Source organism: Hyperoodon ampullatus (assembly GCF_949752795.1).
Source record: "Hyperoodon ampullatus genome assembly, chromosome: 4".
Lineage (NCBI taxonomy): Eukaryota > Metazoa > Chordata > Mammalia > Artiodactyla > Ziphiidae > Hyperoodon > Hyperoodon ampullatus.
Window position 1 is genome coordinate 43,806,249 of NC_136917.1, and position 22,553 is coordinate 43,828,801.

The following is a 22,553-nucleotide window of genomic DNA, read 5'->3' on the forward strand; positions in this document are numbered from 1 at the left end:
TTTCTTCAACATGTCCTAATTAGACCAGACTCTCCTTGTGGAAAATTAATGCAGACACTGTTGGCCATCTACCCAAATCCATTCTCTCTTGAGCCTATTCCATGATGGCGGAGTCCCAGGTTGAAAAGTATTTGCCTACCTTCGTGAGACATTATGTTCAAGAAAAGCCATCCTGTCTTCAGCCCAAGACGGGTGTATCTCGATTAGGCTAAGCTGAGTATGGTTAACTACATTCTTCCTGCCAATGACTGACTTGGGGAAGGGCATAGGACCTAATTCTGGCCATGAGATTTGAGGAGAAGCCTGTTGGTGGAACTTCTGGGAAATGTTTTCTATTTCTACCTCTGGACGTTGATGTGTCACATCATAATGGATAGAGCTGCTGCCACCTTCTTAACAGCCATGAAGTGAACTAGCTCATATGCTGAGCATGGAGTGGCAATCTTTCTCAAATGGCTACAAATTCTTCGATATTTTTCCCACAAGAGATGGCTATGTACCCTCTCCTGAAATCTGGGAGGGCTTTTTACATACTTCAACCAATAGAATATGACAGAAGTCTCACTAGGTCATAAAAGGCCATGCAATTTGTGTCTCGTTCTCTTCTAAACATCATCCATGGCATGTTCAATTTAAGGAAAGCCATCTATTATGTAAGACTTTTGACTACCCTGAGACCACCATGCTGGAGAAACCAAGTGTAGATGTTCTGGTTGCCAGTCTCAGTGAAGCCCAGCCCTCGAGCATCCCAAGGTTCCAGACATGTGAGAAAGCCATCTCAGAAGTGTAATTCCAGCCCCTGCTGTCCCAGCTCCCAGCACTTTGAGGCATCTCCAGTTGTTAAGTCACCCCCAGCTTTTCAAGGTACCTCCAGATGAGGGCCCAGAATCATGAAGCAGAAACAAACCATCCCTGCTATGCCCTGACAAAAGTCCTGACCTGCAGAATCCATGCACATAATAAGACGGTTAACACACCACTATGTTTTTTTTTGTTTTGTTTTGGTTTGGTTTTTTTGTGGTACGCGGGCCTCTCACTGTTGTGGCCTCTCCCGTTGCAGAGCACAGGCTCAGTGGCCATGGCTCACGGGCCCAGCCGCTCCGCGGCATGTGGGATCTTCCCGGACCAGGGCACGAACCCGTGTCCCCTGCATCGGCAGGCGGACTCTCAACCACTGCGCCACCAGAGAAGCCCACCACTATGTTTTTGAAGTTGTTTATTTAGGCAGCAAAAGTAACTGGGACAAATGGCAAAGTAAAAAGATGGAAAAGCCTGGTTGCTTGATGGTAACACTGTGCTAAATGAACCAACCCTGGAGCTGCCTCCTCTCTGGGCTTCTAGTTGTGTGAGCTAATCAGCTCCTGTGGTGTTTAAATTCTTTTGAGATGGTGTATAGTTTGCTAGGGTTGCCATAACAAAATACCCCAGGCTGAGCATCTTAAACTACAGAAATTTATTTTCTCATAGTTCTGGAAGCTGCAAGTCCATGATCAGGGTGTCAGCTGGGTTGGTTTTTTCTGAGGCCTCTCTCCTTGGCTTGTAGGTGGCCATCTTCTTGCTGTGTCCTCACAATCATGACCTTTTCTCTGTGCACCCACATTCCTGGTGTTTCTCTGTGTGTCCAAATTTCCTCTTACAAGGACACCAGTCAAATTGGATTAAAGTTCACCCCAGGGACTTCCCTGATGATGCAGTGGTTAAGAATCTGCCTGCCAATGCAGGGGACATGGGTTCAAGCCCTGGTCCAGGAAGATCCCACATGCCGCAGAGCAACTAAGCCCATGCACCACAACTACTGAGCCTGTGAGCCACAACTACTGAGGCCGTGTGCCACAACTACTGAAGCCTGTGCACCCAGAGCCCATACTCTGCAACAAGAGAAGCCGCCACAGTGAGAAGCCCGCGCACCGCAATGAAGAGTAGCCCAGGCTCACCACAACTAGAGAAAGCCCATGTGCAGCAACAAAGACCCAATGCAGCCAAAAATAAATAAATATTTTTTAAGCCCACCCTAATGGTCTCATTTTAACTTAATCACCCCTTTAAAGACTATCTCCAGATAGTCACATTCTAAGGTACTAAGTGTTTAGGGCCTCAACATATAAATTGAGGGGAGACACAATTCAGACCATAATAGATGGGCTCCTTGCTGCTGAAATCATCCTTAAAAATAATATGAGAGGAAAATAAATCACTCTAACATAACAAATACTGGAAGACCTCAAGAATTAAAGAAAGCAATATGACAGAATAACTCCAAGGATGTCAATGACTGGAACTGGGGTTATAATGGCAGCCAGGTAGACATTCTCTCTCCTACTCTGACATCTCTGACTCTCTCTGGGGCTTACCTTCATTCTCTAAAGAGCCACCACACTGAGCATTATCTTGTTGTTTTCATATGAAATACAGCAGTCTCCCAGTGAATTATAGGAATATTGAGGAGAATAAAGCTACAACTGGCAGAGTTCCACACACCTGCTTAGGGAGAGCAGTAATGCTCCTAGTGCTACGTGAAAGGAGCACTAAGGCTTCTTGGCTTCCTGGAGCTGCCCACCACACGCTTTCCCATGTTTCGACCCAACCTGAGACATGCTGCACCTTATGATAACAAGAGAAAAATGAACCATGAGCTAATCTGGTGAGAGAAAAGACATACGGTAGCCTCATGGGGAAATAGCTGTGAAAACTACAGATACTGAAGCTTCTGCTATTAACAAGCCTAAAAACTCACATCACATATGGACTTTAAAATAATTCTCTCTCTTAAAAACAAAAAATAGGGAGTAACCTAAAAACTGAAATGTAAATAAATCAGGACGTGTCCACAAAAGATATATTATTCAGTCATTTAAAAAGAATGTAGGGGGGCTTCCCTGGTGGCGCAGTGGTTGAGAGTCCGCCTGCCGATGCAGGGGACACGGGTTCGTGCCCCGGTCCAGGAAGATCCCACGTGCCGCAGAGCGGCTGGGCCCGTGAGCCATGGCCACTGAGCCTGTGTGTCCGGAGCCTGTGCTCCGCAACAGGAGAGGCCACAACAGTGAGAGGCCCGCGTACCGCAAAAGAAAGCAAAAAAAAAAACAATGAGATATCACCTCATACTCGTCAGAATGACCATCATCAAAAAGTCTACAAATAACAAATGATGGAGAGGATGTGGAGAACACGGAACCTTTGTGCACTGTTGGTGGGAATGCAATTGGTGCAGCCACTGTGGAAAACAGTATGGAGTTTCCTCAAAAAAATTAAAAATAGAGCTACCATAGGATCCAACAATCCCACTCCTGGGCCTATATCTGGAAAAAATCATAATTCGAAAAGATACATGCACCCCAGTGTTCATTGCACCACTATTTACAATAGCCAAGACATGGAAGCAACCTAAATGTCCATCAACAGATGAACAGATAAAGAAGATGTGGTACATATATATAATGGAATATTACTCAGCCATAAAAAAGAATAACGCCATTTGCAGCAACATGGATGGACCTAGAGATTATCACACTAAGTGCAGTCAGTCAGACAGAAAAAGACAAATATCATATATCACTTATATGTGGAATCTAAAAAAAATGATACAAATGAACTAATTCACAAAACAGAAACAGACTCACAGACTTAGAAAACAAACTTATGGTTACCAAAGAGGAAAGGAGGCGGGGGGATAAATTAGGAGTTTGGGATTAACATACACACACTACTATATATATGAAATAGATAATCAACAAGGACCTACTGTACAGCACAGGGAACTCTATTCAATACTCTGTAATAAGCTATATGGGAAAAGAATCTGAAAAAGAATAGGTACATGTATATGTATAACGGAATCACTTTGTTGTACTAACACAACATTGTAAATCAACTATAATATAAAATAGATTTTTTTAAAATAAAGTGATATTAAGCTAGAAAACACATATGGATTTGCGGACTTCTGGCAAAAACCCACTGCCCAGGGTGTTCTGCCAGTTGCAGAGAGGGATTCATAGGACTAAGATTCTTTTGTAAATCAGACAATAATCCTATGGCAGTATAAACATTGACACTTTCCCCCTTGTTAGCACCTTGATAATAGTTCATTTTATATATCTGGGTTTCTAAAACCTACTTTATCATCATATCTGCTATACCATATAGCAGGGTCTTCCATATAACAGGCATTTAATAAACAGATGTCCAACAAATGAATGGTATCTCCAATAGCATCAACATATGGCAATTATTTTCTGATGGCTACTAAAGTAGCCTAAGTCCTGAGTCACAAGTGTCAGGGCCAGTATCTAAACTTGAACTTCTCAATTATCTCTGCCTTTCCCATTGCACATCTTCAAGCTCTTCACACCATGTTTCCAGTAACACCAGCCACATCCCCTGAGGCTACGCAGCCTTGGCAGAGCCCACCACAGTAAATCAATCTCCAGAGCTAGACTCAAGAGGATACATTTAAGTCACAAAAGAACGCAGGTCAGGACTTCCCTGGTGGCGCAGTGGTTAAGAATCTGCCTGCCAATGCAGGGGACGTGGGTTCGAGGCCTGGTCCAGGAAGATCCCACATGCCATGGAGCAACTAAGCCTGTGCGCCACAACTACTAAGCCTGTGCTCTTGAGGCCGTGAGCCACAACTAATGACCCCATGTGCCACAACTACTGAAGCAAGTGCGCCTAGAGCCCATGCTCTGCAACAAGAGAAGCCACCGCAATGAGAAACCTGCACACCACAACGAAGAGTAGCTCCCGCTCGCCACAACAAGAGAAAGCCCGTGCACAGCAACGAAGACCCAGTGCAGCCAAAAATAAATAATTTAAGAAAAATAAAAAAGAACGCAGGTCAGAGTTGTAATTATGATCAGTGAAGTAGACTTCAGTGTGTTATGCACAATTAATTGTGACTGTAGGACTGCTCACTGTATGTCAGCTCAAAAAACATCTCTTTCTGTATGGGAATAAAAATGAGACATGAGGAGATTGTTGTATCTAGTGAATACTTGACTTTGAAATAACTACCATTTCCATACCCTGGTAATGTAGACTGTACCTGCCCACCTGTTGCCTTTGGCCTTGACAAGTTCAAGGTATTACAACTACTAAGGTCATAAACCACTCAGAGGGTCTAAGACTATGGCCTGGTCAGAACTCACACTGTCAGACTTCCTTAAAATCCAAAGGGGATTGAAAAAGAAGATCTTGTTTTTTCTCTGGAAAGTTCCCAATGCTTAAAACAATTTAGAACACACCTGCAACAAACAATGGATTTCCACCCAAGCTTTATCTCATACACACCTAGTTTACTTACTGCCTATTAATTTTCCTCAGCAGTGCCCCACACATCCCCACCCCTTGACCAGAACTGAAGAAATTCTCACACCATCGGTTCAGTCAGCTGCATGGGAACGAAGAAATATTATCCTGCTCTGCTTAAAACGCTTGCTTAGACAGAGTGGAAACAGTCAGCGAGCCTCGTTTTCTTAATTGCATATTTGATTGAATGTTATTAAAAGAACTGTTAAAGTTATGAAATTCCATGCTCATATTAGGTTTAGGATGGGGTGGCTAAGAACACATAAAAAGAGTTACTCTGATTCTTCTTTTCTTAGTAATAACATTTAACACTCAGATACTGCTTTTCATCTCCACCACTCTTTATAAACATTAACTGTATAATTTCACTACATTAACTGCAAAGAGAGAGTCAGAAATGGTCCTATAATTGTGCAGTCACTTTGGAGCATTAATTGTCTCTTAAAATGACATACTACACCCCAGAGTCTATGTTTTAACCTGGTTTAAAGTAGGAAGGTAAGAAAGGAGGGAAGGAGGAAAAAAGATCATATTCTAAAAGAACAGAGATCTCAGAAGCCTACCTAGGATTCTAGGGAAATATCCTGTGGATTTAGAATGTGGAACTGAAATAGTTAGTGAACTGAATGACATACCTCAATTTTGAAAAGTATTGTTATGCTTAGCATATTACAGTTTGTATTAAAAACAAAAACAAAACAGCAAAGGTTCCAAATCCCTCCTAGCAGAGAAAAAGTTCCTCCAGATTAAAAAAAAAATATTTTGAACATAGTGAGTATACAGATTTAACATAAACAAAAGGCATACTATCTGTTGTCACTGTTGGTAATACTTTCACAGCTCACCTCTACCTTGAGTCATTTTTTTGGGAAAGACTCTCCAAATAATAAAAATAGCAATCAGTTGTTAAATATATACTACATGTGAGGCATCATGCTAAGTACTTCAAAAACACTGATTCCGGGACTTCTCTGGTGGCACAGTGTTTAAGAATCCACCTGCCAATGCAGGGGACACAGGTTCGAGCCCTGGTCCGAGAATATCCCACATGCCGCAGAGCAACTAAGCCCATGCGCCACAACTACTGACCCTGTGTTCTAGAGACCTCAAGCCACAACTACTGAGCCCATGTGCCACAACTACTGAAGCCCACGTACCTAGATTCCATGCTCGGCAACAAGAGAAGCCACTGCAATGAGAAGGCTGTGCACCGCAACAAAGAGCAGCCACTGCTCGCAGCAACTAGAGAAAAAGCCCGCGCCCAGCAACGAAGACCCAACGCAGCCAAAAATAAATAAATAAATTAATTAATTAATTTAAAAAAACAACACTGATTCAACTCAGTTTCCCTAGCCTGCAAAGTTAAGAAATTATCTACAGCAGGAATCAGCAAACTACAGCCCATTGTCTAAATACAAACACTGTTTTTGTAAATGATACTTTATTGGAACATATCCATTCCCATTCATTTACAAATTGTCTATGACTGCTTTCCCACTCCCAGGGTAGAGCTGAGTAATTGTGACAAAACCCACATGACCCATGAAGCTTAAAATATTTATGATCAGTCCTTTTAGAGAAAAAGTTTGACATCCTCTGATCTAGAAGATGAACTCAAAGGACCTTCAAATACTAACATCCTATGCCTCTGACTCTGAGTGTTGAAAAACCTTTCTCTGCTTTCTCCACTATGTCATTAGCTGCATCAACAAGCAAAAACAGTATATTGGCCTCTATTTGCCTATGTGTTGTTACATAGGCTTCTATATCTTGTAAGTTCTTTAGGAAAATATTCTTCATGTTTCTAATTCTAAAATAATTCACGTATCAGCCCACTGTTGAGAGCTAACAACTTGAGTTAACTCAAATTTAAACCATATACTGTCGATAACACCCACATCAAGTATTAAAAAGTATATTTATAGGACTCTAATAAACTACGCTAATAAAAATAAAATTCTGTCACTTCTTCCCTCACTCTCTCAGTTCATTGCTTCTTCTCCATTTTCTCCGCCATTATCATTGCCTGTTGCCACTTCACCTCATACTTGAACTATTGCTTGATTGACCACCATTCAGCCCAATCCTAAGCATAAAGCAGGGTTCCACCCATCTGAAATCCAAGACTCACCTTTTGAAAGAATCAGTGCTAGGGATGTAAGAACTTTTCTTAAATGTTTTCATTGAATGTCCAGAATTAGAAACAATGAAGAGTTACCTCATTTTTTTCATATCCCCTCATATTCATGGTTAAGTTTCACATGGGGTCCAAGAGGTGAAAATTTGATAGAATGTGTGGCTGGGATGGGAATTTACAAGGCTTTAAACATTCTTTATCACTATAGTTATTTTAGAAAGGCCTGGGAATGCCTCAGTTTCACACATAATTTGATTTCCTGTACAAGCTTGGGTTCTCAAAGAAAAATTACTCTGAAACAGAGCCATGGTGTAGAGAAGACATGAGCACACTGTGCTAGAGAAGGCTGGCAAGTTAGTTTCAGTATGTACGTGGCACAGTCTCAAGGATATATTTTTCACCTTAGTAAAACTCAGGTGCTAGATTTTAGTATTGTTTATGAGAACTTTTTTTTTCCTATTTACCCTAAAATACTAATTGTTCCTTCAATTGATTGAATCACTAACATTTCTATCCAATTTATTAATAGCCTTCATTGGGTTCACTCTAACATGCTTTAGGGCTGACCCAGTAATCATCTAGATTTGGTTATTATTACAGTTTAAGCATTATTTTAAAAAGTAAAAGTACTGTCTTTATCTCTTTAAAGTATCAACTTTTGAGAGTATCATCAAAATATCATTTAAATACCACCTTTATCCATCCACGTAGAAGACTGACATTAGAAAGAAAAAAAAGACTATAAAACAACCAAATTTTTCCATGGAATTAAAATTATTTTATTCTGTACTCATTCTTATACTAATTCTATACTAAATCTTCCTGTGAGTCTCCAGAAGTAGGCAACTGAACTGAAATACTTTCTTCAATGTATTATAGTAGTTACGACCTCTGTCACACTGCTCTTGTTTATCTTTTTTTATTGTTTTTGCTCCATCTAATTGTGTTTAGTTCTTTGTAATTTCTCATAGTTCATTGACCTTCTTTAAGAGTTTTCTGAATTTTTTGTCAATTCATAGGTATCCATTTCTCTGTGGTCAGTTACTGCAGGTTTATTAGTTTCCTTTGGTGGTGTCATGATTCTCTGATTATTCGTGAACCTTATATCTTTGCTTTGGTGTCTGTTCATTTGAAGAAGTGATCACCTCTTTCAGTCTTTACAGGTTTGCTAAGGCAAGGAAACCCAGTCAAGTCGGGGGTTCAAGAAGGATCACTGGTAGCATCTTTGGGTGGAGAGGCCTTCTTGTCAGGGTCTCTGATTGGGCGGGGCCACTGCCCATGCTCTCAGGCCAGTTGGGGCCACTGGCTGGATTTTAGAGTTGAGCAAGTCTGTTGGCTGGGCTCCAGTCAGGCAGCAGTGCTGACTGGGCTTTGCAGTTAGGCAGGACATCTGGCTGGGCTCCCCGGCTGGGCAGTGCCACTGGCTGGACTCTGCAGTCACATGGGGTTACAGGCTCAGCTCTACAATCAAGTGGGGTGATGCCTGGGGTCCTCAATTGCCTTTCGTCAGCAGGGCCACAGGCTGCGCCCCTTGGCTGGATGGTGGCACTGGCTGGACTCTGTGATTGGGTGGGGCTGCAGGCTGGGCTCTGCAATTACCCTAGGCTGGGTGAGACCAAAGGCTGTACACCCTTGCTATGTGGTAGTAGTAGCTGAATTCTGTTTTCAGGTGGGACCTCAGGTTGTGCTCCTTTGTCAGGTAGGGCCATAGGCTGAGCTCCACAGTTTAGCAGGGCTGCTGGCTTAGCTCTCTGCTAAGTTAGGGCCACATGCTGGCTGAGAACCCCTACGGCCATGCTGCCTGGCCAGATGGAGCCACTGGCTTGGCTTCACAAGTGAGCAAAGCCACTGACTGGGCTTCTGTTCAGGTGAAGTCACCAGCAGGGAGGAGGTGCCACCACCAAGATCTAAGCATGGGTCACTATCGGCTCAGCTTCCCTTCTTTTTTCCCACCTGATCCTAGGTGGTCTGGCCTTGCAGGCCCCCAGTGTTCCTTGTTAGGCAAGAAACACTGGGCAAGCTGGATGCCTGTCTCAGGCTCTCTTATCCCCACTGCAGAAACTGTAGGCGCAGGGAAACCCTCTCAGTGTAGCGCTGTGTCGACCTGGCATAGGGGCAACTGGTCAAAGTGAACCTGCTCCTTACCCTTTTAATGCAGCTTTTCTCAGTTTTTTCCTCCAAGGGGGTGTTTCAGCCTCTGTGATTTTTCACAAAGGCATTCTTGTTGTGAATAGCTGCTATTCCTTATTTTTGTGACGGGAACTAGAGCAGGGAACCTCCTGTTCTGCCATCTTGCTGATGTCACTCCCAAGCTTATCTGCTATAAAATGTTACTGGAGAGACCTGCACGCTTCTTGTATTATATGGTTTCTCATCTTTCCCCTGAAACATATGTAGAATCTACACCACTTTCATAAGTTCTTAGACTCTAATAAGTAGACTCCTTTCAGAAGCAGGTAGGCTCCAAGCAATACCCTGTGTGTCAGCATCAATCTGAAGGCCAAAAGCTCACAAAAGACACTGGAAAAGATGAACACCTCTGCATCAATGGCAAGTACAGCTCTTTCCAGTTAAAACTCCATGTTGTTCTGATAATGGAAAGAGATTGAAACCAAGAGGACACTGATAAAGGGCACAGTAGGAAGAGGGAATCTTGTTCTTTTTTTTTTTTTGATGTAAACCTTGTTTAGAATGTAATCATAAGAACTAGTCTGCTGAAGTATCAACTGCTCTGCTTTATGCTTTACATACATTATCTCATTTAATCCTCTTAAGAGCCTTAGGAGCTAGGACCTATCATCTCCATATTTACACATGAGGGAACTTAGATGAAGCACGGCAAGAGATGGAGAAGGAGCATTCAACGGGATCTGGATGATTCTTTAAAATGGGCTTGAGACTCTCTTAGTTTTGACACTCATGTCCTAGATGTCAAAGTTGAATAAAGCCTAAAATGCAAAAAGTCAGACCAGTGTTTGTCCTTTTTATGTTCCTCCAGAACCCTAAAGCTTTCTATTTAAAATGGGGTCCTGGAACTGGTGAAAATACATATTTTACTAGAAAGTGAGTAATCTACTGATATTTGACTTTTAAAAGTTAGCAGAGATCAGAGACAAGCATGTAACACATTTCTCTTGTCCCTTCTCCACGTGTGTTAGATTTCCTAGGTCACAGCCACACCAACCTTTAGGAACATGTGTGTAGGCCAAATTCACACAGACTGCACTAAGCTATCTTCCTGACATAGGCCTTGAGGGATGTGGTAAAGGCAGAGAGAGCACAGTTTTTGGGCCTTTGGTTATGCAAAGAAGACTCAGAGCCAAGTTTGGAAGCATAATAATTGCTCTGCGTAATAAAGTGAAAGGAATTTTTTTTTTAGAGAGTAGTGACTTGTAAGAGACAAGGAGGCTGAATCACTGTGGGTACATGTGGCTTATGGAATATTCTTAAGGAACAGGAATGTCTAATATTCACATATAAATCATAAGTCGTACTGCAATATTAAATTTCCCCACCTCCCTAATTCTTCAGGAAAGTTAGCTTGAGCCCACTAAACCACTAAATCACTCTCCCTTCCTTGGAAAAAAGTAAGTGAAGGGATAGGAAGAAAGAACAGAAACAGCCTTCTTCATTCTTTCAGAAGAGTGGAACTTCCTGTTTTATAGGCCAGAAGAAATGCAAGAAGAGGATAAGAATTGTGTCACACAGAAGCAAGGAAAGAAAAACACCCTGGCCATCAGTTTAAAAAGCTTGCAAACCTATGCCATTGTTTTTTTTCATTCCTATATAGGAAATTACTGCCTATAGAAAAAGTGAAGAAATGTGTTCCTGGAACTTTCTCAAACCAGACCGGCCAGTCCCCAGTTCTGACCTTATTCTACCATTTATCTCCCTGAGAGGGCCCAGAGAGCAAGGAACTCAGCTAGTAGACACCAGAGTTAAACTCTAGTGAACTTTTCAGTCCACATTTTCCACACACCCACCTTCCTAATCTGATTTAGCATCAGGATTCGTGCAGAGCTCAATTCTTTTTTTTTTTTTTTAATTCCAGAATTTATCAACTGTACAATTGTTTAATTCCTGAACCCATCTGGGACTCAGTTTTATAGCTTGCAATGGGAAGGGCTTTTTTTTTTAACATCTTTATTGGAGTATAATTGTTTTACAATGGTGTGTTAGTTTCTGCTGTATAACAAAGTGAATCAGCTATACATATACATATATCCCCACATCTCCTCCCTCTTGCGTCTCCCTCCCACCCTCCCTATCCCACTCCTCCAGGTGGTTGCAAAGCACCCAGCTGATCTCCCTGTGCTATGCAGCTGCTTCCCACTAGCTATCTATTTTACATTTGGTAGTGTATATATGTCCATGCCACTCTCTCACTTCGTCCCAGCTTACCCAGAGCTCAATTCTTTTGAACTTATTTACAAGTTTTATCATTATACTTGCCCACATTATGCAAGCAGTTTGCAATCTCCCCTAATTCTCTGGCTTTAATTATATAATCGAACAAGCCAAAAACTCATTTTTCCCAGGAAACATTAAACATTACCATCTTCATGAAATTCTTAATGACATGGTCCACTATGCGTGCCAATGACCGGTAGTAGCTGGGCCCCCAGCTTCCCACTGGGCAAGGCAATTGGACACATGCTCTTTCTTTTGTCAGTCACCAGGAATGGCAACCCTCACCCACACTTTTGGCTGGAATGATAATTCCACAAGACCGGAAGATGGGTCACTGCAAGATGCATGGATATAATTAAGATTGGACAGAAAGAGTTTAAATGAAGTAGGAATTGATTTTAACCTATACAAATCAAAACTTATTTTCAAAGCTGAATGAGCTCACTTAAACTTTTCTTGCCAATTAAAAAAAAAAAAAGTTATCAACTGTCCTTCTTTTCTCCAGAGACTGGAGGTCTGAGAGATAAATAGCTCTCTTCTCAACTAACTTTTCAGGACTGAAGACAGGAAATGGTCAAAATATAGGAAACTTAGGGGACTTCTGAAATTTTCAGCATAGTTCATGTGTGACTCTTCAATTGTCTGTTCTTTCCCAACTGCATTTTTCAAACGCCCTTGTTGCATAAAACTCAGATCTTATATACCCCACACACTGTCAAAGGCCAAAGTGACTGGCTGCCAAAAGCTAAAATGGAAGGAAAGCAAACCTGTTCACACATTTGTTCAAATAGCATGGACATCAATGTCCTGTGCCAAGTAAATACCAAATTAAAGTACTTAATAATAGCCATTATTTATATAACAAATTCCCAGTCCCCAAACCTTGTCAAATCTTTGCATTGCCAGAAACATGTCAAGATGCCAAAACATTTATGGTACTTTAGAGAAATTAATTGCTACATCTATCACAGTACCTAACTGAGTAACTATTATTTCTCATCCTTTCAAGTTCTTCTGTTTTTTCACAAAAGGAACTAAAGGCAATGGAAAATTATGTTTGTAAATTTTTTAGCAGCTTTGCTGGAATATAATTCATCTATCATGTAATTCACCCACTTAAAGTATAGAATTCAATGGTTTGGGGTATATTACATTATTAATTTTTTAATTGTGGAAAAATATATCTATCATAAAATTTGCCATTTTTTAAAACTTTTTAAAATATAAATTTATTTATTTATTTGTTTTTGGCTGCGTTGGGTCTTCGTTGCTGTGTGCGGGCTTTCTCTAGCTGCGGTGAGCAGGGTCTCTCTTCCTTGCGGTGCACAGGCTTCTCTTTGCAGTGGCTTCTCTTGCAGTGAAGCACGGGTTCTAGGGCACACGGGCTCAGTACTTGTGGCTTGTGGGCTCTAGAGAGCAGGCTCAGTAGTTGTGGCGCACGGGCTTAGTTGCTCCGCAGCGTGTGGAGTCTTCCTGGACCAGGGCTCGAACCCATGTTCCCTGCACTGGCAAGTGGATTCTTAACCACTGCACCACCAGGGAACTACTGCCATTTTTAAATGTACAATCAATGCCATTAATTACATACAAAAAGTTGTGCAAACATTACCACTATTTCCAAAAGCTTTTCATCACTCCAAATGGAAACTATACCACCATTAAGTAATAACTCTCCCTTCCTCCTCCCTGCAGCCCCTAGAAACCTCTAGTCTACTTTCTATCTATATGAATTTGCCTGTTTTGGATGTTTCATGTAAGTGGAATAAAACACTATTTGTCCGTTTGTGTCTGGCTCACTTCACTTAGCATACTGTCTTCAAGGTTCATTCATGTGACAGCATGTGTCAGGATTTCATTTCTTTTTATGGTGGAATAATATACCATTATATGTATATACCACATTTTGTTTACCCATTCATCTGTAACCATGTTGATTATAGGTTTATTTTTTAAAAATAATTTTACTGCAGAGAATTGAGAAATCTCATACTTCAATTCATAGCACATTCTTGTCATCAGTCAAGATGTGTCCCTCTCTTGGGTTTTGTTAATTTCTTCATCCCCAGAAGTCTCTCCTCCAATGGGCATGCATGCTAATGTGTTTTATGTAGATCCTTAAATATGTATGTAGGTTTGTAAAATACAGAATTATGTGTTGTTTTAATTTATATAAATGTATTTAATTTACATAAATCCAGGACTTCCCTGGTGGTCCAGTGGCTAAGGCTCCACACTCCCAATGCAGGTGGCCCAGGTTCAATCACCGGTCAGGGAACTAGATCCCACATGCCACAACTAAGAGTTTGCATGCCATAACTACAGATCCTGTGTGCCACAGTGAAGATGCCACATGCTGCAACAAAGATCCAGCACAGCCAAATAAATAAATAATTTTAAAATTTACATAAATCTCATTCTGTTTCTTTTTCACTCACCTTTATGTTTGTCAGGTCTACAGGTATTACTATATCTAGTTAACTGTTAATGGTTTAATGAAATATGGCATAAAGAGATTAAGTGGTTTCTTGTTATATTTTTTTCCATTGAGAGAGGTGACTCCCAGGGTAAATTCTGTACTTTTCTGTGAGCAGTGGACAAATCCCTTAATCTCTCCAAGTCTTAGTTTCTTCATCTGTATAATGAGGGGGTTACACCAGATGAAAGATCCTTATGGGCAGTATGCATCAAATGACCTAGGAAACTTTTCCAAAATAATGTGCCCAGCTCAACACCACTAATCATCAGGGAAAAGCAAACCAAACCACAATGAAATATCACCTCAGATCTGTCAGAATGGCTATCATCAAAAAGACCACAAATAACAAATGTTGGCGAGGATGTGGAAAAAAAGGGAACCATCATGCACTATTGGTAGAAATGTAAAATGGTACAGCCACTGTGAAAAAAAAGTATAGAGGTTTCTCAAAAAAATAAAAATAGAAATACCATATGACCCAGCAATTCTACTTCTCGGTATATATGTGAAATAAAAACACTAATTCAAAAAGATACATGCACCCCAATGTTCATAGCAGCATTATTTACAGTTGTCAAGATATGGAAGCAACCTAAGTGTCCATCAACAGGTAAAGAAGATGTGGTATATATACACAATGGAATACTACTCAGCCATAAAAAAGAAAAAAAATTTGCCATTTGCAACAACTTGGATGGACCTGGAGGGTATTATGCTTAGTGAAATACATCAGATGGAGAAAGACAAATACTATATGATATCACTTACATGTGGAATCTAAAAGAATACAACAAACTAGTGAATAAAACAAAAAAGAAGCAGATTCACAGATATAGAGAACAAATTAGTAGTTGCCAGTGGGGAGGGGGAGGGGCACTATAGGAGTGGGGGAGTGGGAGGTACAAACTACTGGGAGTAAGACAGGCTACAAGGATGTACTGTACAACATGGGGAATATAGCCAGTATTTTGTAATAATTGTACATGGAAAGTAACCTTTTAAAATTATATAAAAATGTTAAAAGTAATTAAAAAACAAAACAAAATGATGTGCCCAATGCAACAGCAAAATTTAAGGCAGTAAAACCCTGGCATAAATAATAATAATAATAATAATAATAATAAATCGCCAAATGATTCTGATGTGCACCCGTGGTAAAAACCCCGGCACAAGATGGATCTCTGAGGGCTCTTCCCTTTAGTATACTAGGATTCTGTGACTATAGGGAAAATCTCTCAGCAAAGGTCCTACAGTGAACCAGAGGCAAGGACCTGGCAATAAAGATGATGCCTGTGTCCCAGTTCACCGTTTTCTAAATATAAAATCTATTTTAAAAGCATTTGTGCTATTTTATTGCTACCTTCTACAAGGATATTCCAAGGATTAACTGCTCTCTGGCTAACTCATTCTTCCACAACTCCTCAGGGCTCAATCCTTCCTTAGCTTGGATCATGCCCTCTGGTTCCTGTATTTGATAAAAGTTGAAAGAGGCTGGGAACTTCTTTCATTTCTATTCCCATCAGAAGTTTGTGTAGCTCAACAGGGTCACCTCTGAGTTTCTGCTTTTGCAAGGGATACAGATCTGGTTCCTACACTCTGCTTTAATAAGAAAATGCCTGTACTGTCGTACACATAGAGTTCTGCTCATCCTCCATGCCTTGAACTGAATTCAAAAATCAGAACTGGGCTTCCCTGGTGGCGCAGTGGTTGAGAGTCCGCCTGCCGATGCAGGGGACACGGGTTCGTGCCCCGGTCCGGGAAGACCCCACATGCCGCGGAGCGGATGGGCCCGTGAGCCATGGCCGCTGGGCCCGCGTGTCCAGAGCCTGTGCTCCGCAATGGGAGAGGCCACAACAGTGAGAGGCCTGCGTACCACAAAAAATAAAATAAAATAAAAAATCAGAACTAACCTTCCCAGTCTTGTGTTTCTTGCCCCCAAATATTACTGTTAAAAATTTGGACACACAGAAAATGGGAAGAAGAAAATAAAAATTACTATAATCCCACTGAGTGATATAATTTTCCCTCCCAAATATCACCCTACCTCATTGTTCTAGTCAGTTCTGGCTGCTATAACAAAGTACTATAAACTGGGAGGTTTATAAACAGACACGTATTTGCCCATAGTTCTGGAGGCTGGGAGTCCAAGATCAAGGTGCCAGTACGGTCGGGTTCTGGTGAGGACCCTCTTCTGGGCTGCAGACTGCCGATTTCTCATTATATCCTCAAGTGGCAGAGAGCAGGGAGAGGAAGCAAGCTGTCTCATGACTCATAAGGGCACTGATCTGATCATGGGGGCTCTACCCTCATGACTTCATCTAATCCTAATAACCTCTCAAAGGCCCCACCTCCTAATACCATCACACTGGGGGATAGGGTTTCAACATATGAACTGGGTCGGGGGTAGGGAGAGACACAAACATTCAGTTCTTAACATTCTTACCTATCTCTGTTAGTGGTACCTTAATGGTCCTGTCATTCAGACCCCAAGCCAGGAATTATGCTTGGTTCCTCTCTTTTCCTTACTTCCTCCAACCTCCAAATATATCCTGAATCCATCCTCATTTTTCTGTTTCCATTCCTACCACCATAGGCCAAACTGCCATCTTCTCTTACCCAGGCTTCTCACTTAGCCTCCCTGAAAAACTGCTGAAGCAATGAAAAATATTGACTGACAGAACCAGGAAACAAAAATGCTGGCTTGAAGAATTAGGCTAAAACTAACAAGATTGAATTTAATACAAATAAACATAAGCCTCTGCATTTACCTTCCAAAATTCCATGGCACAAGTTACAAGTTGTATAAAGGACTTGGGTGATTTATTTGACTGCAAGCTCACTTACAAAAACAATGTGATGTACCCAACTGAAAAAAAAAGTTCTTACTATTTTAGTTGAATGAATAAAAAATGCACAGTCCAGTACAAAGGGCATAATATAATCCTTTTGTGCTGGTCACACACAATGTTTCATTGTGGGCACCAGATTTAGATAGATAGACAGATAGATAGATAGATAGATAGATCAATCTCCATAATTGATACAGAAGGATTCTGAGCAGAACCAGACTGTGAGTAGTCATGTTGCTAGACATGAGCAACAGCTGAAAGAACAGGGGACACTTATCTGGAGAAAAGAAGCCTGAGGGTCTAAAGGGTACACCCACACTTGGATGGACCTGGAGGGTATAATGCTTAGTGAAATAAGTCAGATGGAGAAAGACAAATACTACATGATATCACTTACATGTGGAATCTAAAAAAATACAACAAACTAGTGAATAGAACAAAAAAGAAGCAGACTCACAGATATAGAGAACAAATTAGTTTCCTTCACTCAATATTTTTCAGTCTGTGACTTGATCAGCAGATCCATGGCTACACATTCCTTGGATGTCCCCTGGTCTCAGATTTGTCCTTGGATCAGAACCTTATTTGGGGCTCTCCCCAGGGTGAGCTCCTGCTCTCTCTCTCTAAATTCAGCTGGGGCTCCCAAAAGTCACATTGTGACTTTTGGCCCTCCTCATGTTAGGTGATGTAGAGGTGTTAGGAGACACAGACTCCGGGAGAAACCAAGACGAAGGCTCCAGAATACTGTTCCCACAGCCTGGCACGTTCCTTCCTGAAAGGTGAACTGAATCCAGCAGGCAGATTTTCTCACCAGCCACATCTTTAGAAGACTACTTCAAATGAAGAACCATTAAAATAATAATAGTGATCTCTGCCCACGGACATGAAAACCTACCAAAGGTACATTTTTAAATTAAAAAGCAGGTTAAGGGCTTCCTTGGTGGCGCAGTGGTTGAGAGTCCGCCTGTCGATGCAGGGGACATGGGTTCGTGCCCCGGTTGGGGAAGATTCCACATGCCGCGGAGCGGCTGGGCCCGTGAGCCATGGCCGCTGAGCCTGTGCATCCGGAACCTGTGCTCCGCAACGGGAGAGGCCACAACAGTGAGAGGCCCGCGTACCACAAAAAAAAAAAAAATTGTAGTTTGGGCTAAAAAGAAGGTTTGTTTGCCAAAGAAAATTGAGACAAATATGGAAGCCAGGGATAGTAGGGTACTTTACATTTGTGGAGCGCCTACTGCATACCAGTGACTGCAGTAAACACTTTTCCTGCTTTCATTCCTTTAATCCTCACAACCCTCCCATGAAGTAGTAGCCCCACTTTATAGCTTGGAAAACTGAGACTCAGGAAAGGTTAGAAATTTGCTGAAGACATACTATTTGGTAGAGAAGATTAAATCCAGCTCTGCTTAATTCTGCACTGGTGTGTCTACAGTTAAAACACCCTATCTCCTTCTAAGCTGGCAATCCTGAGGCTGGAGTAGAAGCAACAGTCCTTGGCTTTTGGTGGATTTAACATTTGTTGAGTCTTCTCAAAGTTTTAGGTTTCTCTCTCCACAATCAACATTGTTACTCATGGAATGGTGCATGGCATTGCTAACATCACCTGGGAGCTTACTAGAAATTAAGCACCTCAGGACCAGCCAAGACCAACTGAATCAGAATCTGCATTTTAACAAGATGCCCGGGTGATTCACCTGCACATTACAATTGGAGAAGTGCATCTCTAAAAATGCCTCCCCAGCCCCACTCCCTGCCTGGGTTGCTATGGAAACCATCATCCCCAGCCTCTGCTCCCAATGTCTGGTCTCTTTCCCCAAAGCAAAGTGCTCTGTCAGACACTCACAGAAGCCCTGGGGCCCAAGAGGGGAAAAACTATTCCCAAATGCAGTTTATGAATCAAAATAAAGCCTGGCACTTCATGGTTTTTATGTGTAAGCCTCAAAGATAGCTAGCACTGGTCCCTCTACAACAGCCGGAGCTGTGGTGCGTGCGTACCTGTTTAACGGCCAGCTTGGGTTGGAGCCCTGCCAATTTCCATGGAGTAAATACTCCCACCAGGGCCAATTCCAAAGCCACCAAGGTGATGTCACTGAAGGTGAAGCTGGGAAGGGATGCATGCAATTGGCTCAAGCAGGCAGGCACGAGTAGGCACCAGCTCCAGCACATCACTCAGCCAGAGCCAAATTTTTCTGAGTCAAGATCCTTCGTGTAAGAGGGGAAGCCACAGCATTATTTCAGCTAATGAGGACATTATGTTTTACTGTTGGCTTCTACCACCATTTAAATTTATCCATCTCTAATTAGTTTTGGAAAACAGAAAAGGACTCACCATATATACTCTGCAACAGCCTGTCAGACTGTAAAACTGTCTGTGCTGGCTGCTCTCTCAGCAAACAGAAGGAGTCTTGGGTTTGCTCCGGAGAAGGGTTGGGAAGCCCAAGCTCAGTCTCATGAATAAAACATGTCCAGTAGCTTCTAGGTGGGAGGAGAAAGGGGTTCCAGGAAAGCCCGTACCATATATTTCCCCTAACTCTTCAGTATCTACTCTCGTAGTTTACTTCTCAGAAGGGACAAGGTATAGCAGCTGCAGAGATTTGAGTTAGGAAGACGGAAAGTTAGAAATCCAAGGAGAAGCTGAATTGACAGAGGGGAGGTAAGAATAGCATGGGTGATGGAAAATTGAGAACAAACATATAGGAGAAGGAAATAATAATTATTTGAAAAGCAGTGAGTATGTCTGTTTGGCTGGAGGAGAAAGTTGTTAACTATTGTCATCATTATTAGCCCCACTTACTGAGCCCTGGACCATGTGCCAGGCTCTAGGTGAGCATTTTAAGTCAATTTTCTCATTGACTCTTCATAGAAATTCAGTATCATCACTATCACCATCATCACCATCTCCATTTTACAGAGGAGGAAACTGGTTTAAAGAGTTTAAGATATTTGCTCAAAGTCATACAGCTAGTAAGAAAGAAGGGAAGAACTCCAATCCAGGTCTATCAGATATATTGTAAGCAGCGCAATATATCATCTCTAAATATGTGTGAGTGGTGGGGACAGGGGTGGAAAGGGAGATGTCCCTTTCTGAAAAAGTTCCAAGAAACCTCTCTGAGCAGGCAGAGAGGCAGAAGGAATGGAGAGGAAAGGGACCACTGACCCCGCCCCCCCACCCCGGGTCCTGAGGGCCAAGAGTGGAGTGCCAAAGTGCCAATAGTCTTACTTACCAGGCCTGCCCAGCTCAGACTACTCCTGGGTGCCATGCTAAATTCTGGAAATGATATTTTCAGAGAAACACTGACAATCAATGCATAAACAGAGGGGAGTGACTAGAGGGTGGGAAGATTCAAAAGCTACCCTTGCTGGAAAGCAATCAGGCTAGGGAAGATGAGGCTTAAACCAACAAACACACTTTTCAGAGATCAGTGGCTGATCACAAAACCTTGTTCCTCTTCTTCTGGGACATGCAGCTAGACCACATTTTCCAGCCATCCTTGCTGTTCAGTGTGGCCATGGACTGAGTTCTAGCCAATGGAATATGGGTGGAAATGTGGTAACACCCCTCGAGGCTGGGCCTCTAAAAATCTCCAATGTGCTTTCTCCCACAGTGACCGTGGAAGCCAACTGTTGAAGAAAGCAGAGCTACAAGGTGAAAGGAGTCTGATCTCTGAATTACTACTTGGAGATGAGCCTCCCACCAATCAAAAACACTGAGTTAAACCTTATGTGAGCGAGAAATAAACTTGTATTTATTAAGGTTCTTTTTTTAAAAGACACCGTTCCAAAGCAACTGGAGAAAACTCAGAGATGGAAAGTGATCATGATATCCAACTTTCAAATACCTAATGAGCCACCATAAGTTAAAAGATTTCTTGGGCTTCCCTGGTGGCACAGTGGTTAAGAATCCGGCACAGTGGTTAAGAATCCACCTGCCAATGCAAGGGACATGGATTCAAGCCCTGGTCCGGGAAGATCCCACATGCCGCAGAGCAACTAAGCCCGTGCACCACAACTACTGAGCCTGCGCTCTAGAGCCCGCGAGCCACAACTACTGAAGCCCGTGTGCCTAGAGCCGGTGCTCCGCAAGAAGAGAAGCCACTGCCATGAGAAGCCCGTGCACCACAACAAAGAGTAGCCCCCGCTCGCCACAACTGGAGAAAGCCCACGTGCAGCAATGAAGATCCAATGCAGTCAAAAATAAATTAATTAATTAATCAATTTTTTTTAAAAAAGATTTCTTGGGGTTACTCCAAGGTAGGGAACTAAGCCCAGGGGGTAGTATCTTAAACGAGACTGATCACAACTCAGCGTAAGGAAGACAATTCCTAAGAATCAGAGATGTCCAAAGATCTGACTTCTGCCCACTCTCCAACCTCATCTCCCATCACTCTTCCCTTGGTTACCCACCCTTCCTTCTGGTCCGTGAGCACCCTGAGCTCTTTCTTGCATCTGGGCTAGTATGCATGCAGATTCCTCTGCCTCAAACACTCTTCCTGACTCCCCACAAGCCTTATCCATATATTCATTCAACAACTGTGTATTGTTCCACGCCCACTCCATGTCAGGTACTGTTCTCGGTGCTTGGGCTGTAGCAGGGAACAAAACAGATAAAAACCACTGCCCCTGTGGAACTTAAATTCTAGCCAGAGATAAACACTGTAAACAATAAACAAAATAAATGAGTAAGTGATGTAGTACGTTAGGTGACAAGTGCTCTGGAACAAAAAGAAAGATACAGCAAAGAAAGGAGAATGGGGGTTCTGGGGCAAGAGGTGACGTAGAGAGAGCAGGGATGAGAGAGGCAACAGGGGTACCTCAGTCTTCAGATTCTATATCACTTCTCCCCGGAGGCCTTTGTGAACCCCCAAATCTGAGCTACATTTGTGTCCCTCAATCCCATGATTTTCTCTCATAGCACATTTGTCTTTTATGACACTGTATTCGTTTGCTAGGGCTGCCAAACAAAGTACCACTGACTAGGAGGCTTGAACAACAGAAATTTATCATCTCACAGCTGTGGAGGCCAGAAGTCTGAGACAAGGTGTGAACAAGGTTGGTTCCTTCTGAGAACTGAGAAGGGAGGGTTTATTCCAGGCCTGTCTCCTTGGCTTGTAAATGACCATCTTTTCCCTGTGCACCTTCACACCGTCTTCCCTCTATGCATATCTCTGTGTCCAGATTTCCCTTTTTTATAAGGACACCATTCATGCTGAATTAGGGGCCACCCTAATGACCTCATTTTAACTTGATTACCTCTGTGAAGAGCCTGTCCCCAAATAAGGTCACATTCTAAGGTCCTAAGGACTGGAATTTCATCATAAGCATTTTGAAGAAGACAATTCAATCCAAAACAGACAGTGTGAGTTAGAATTATTTTACC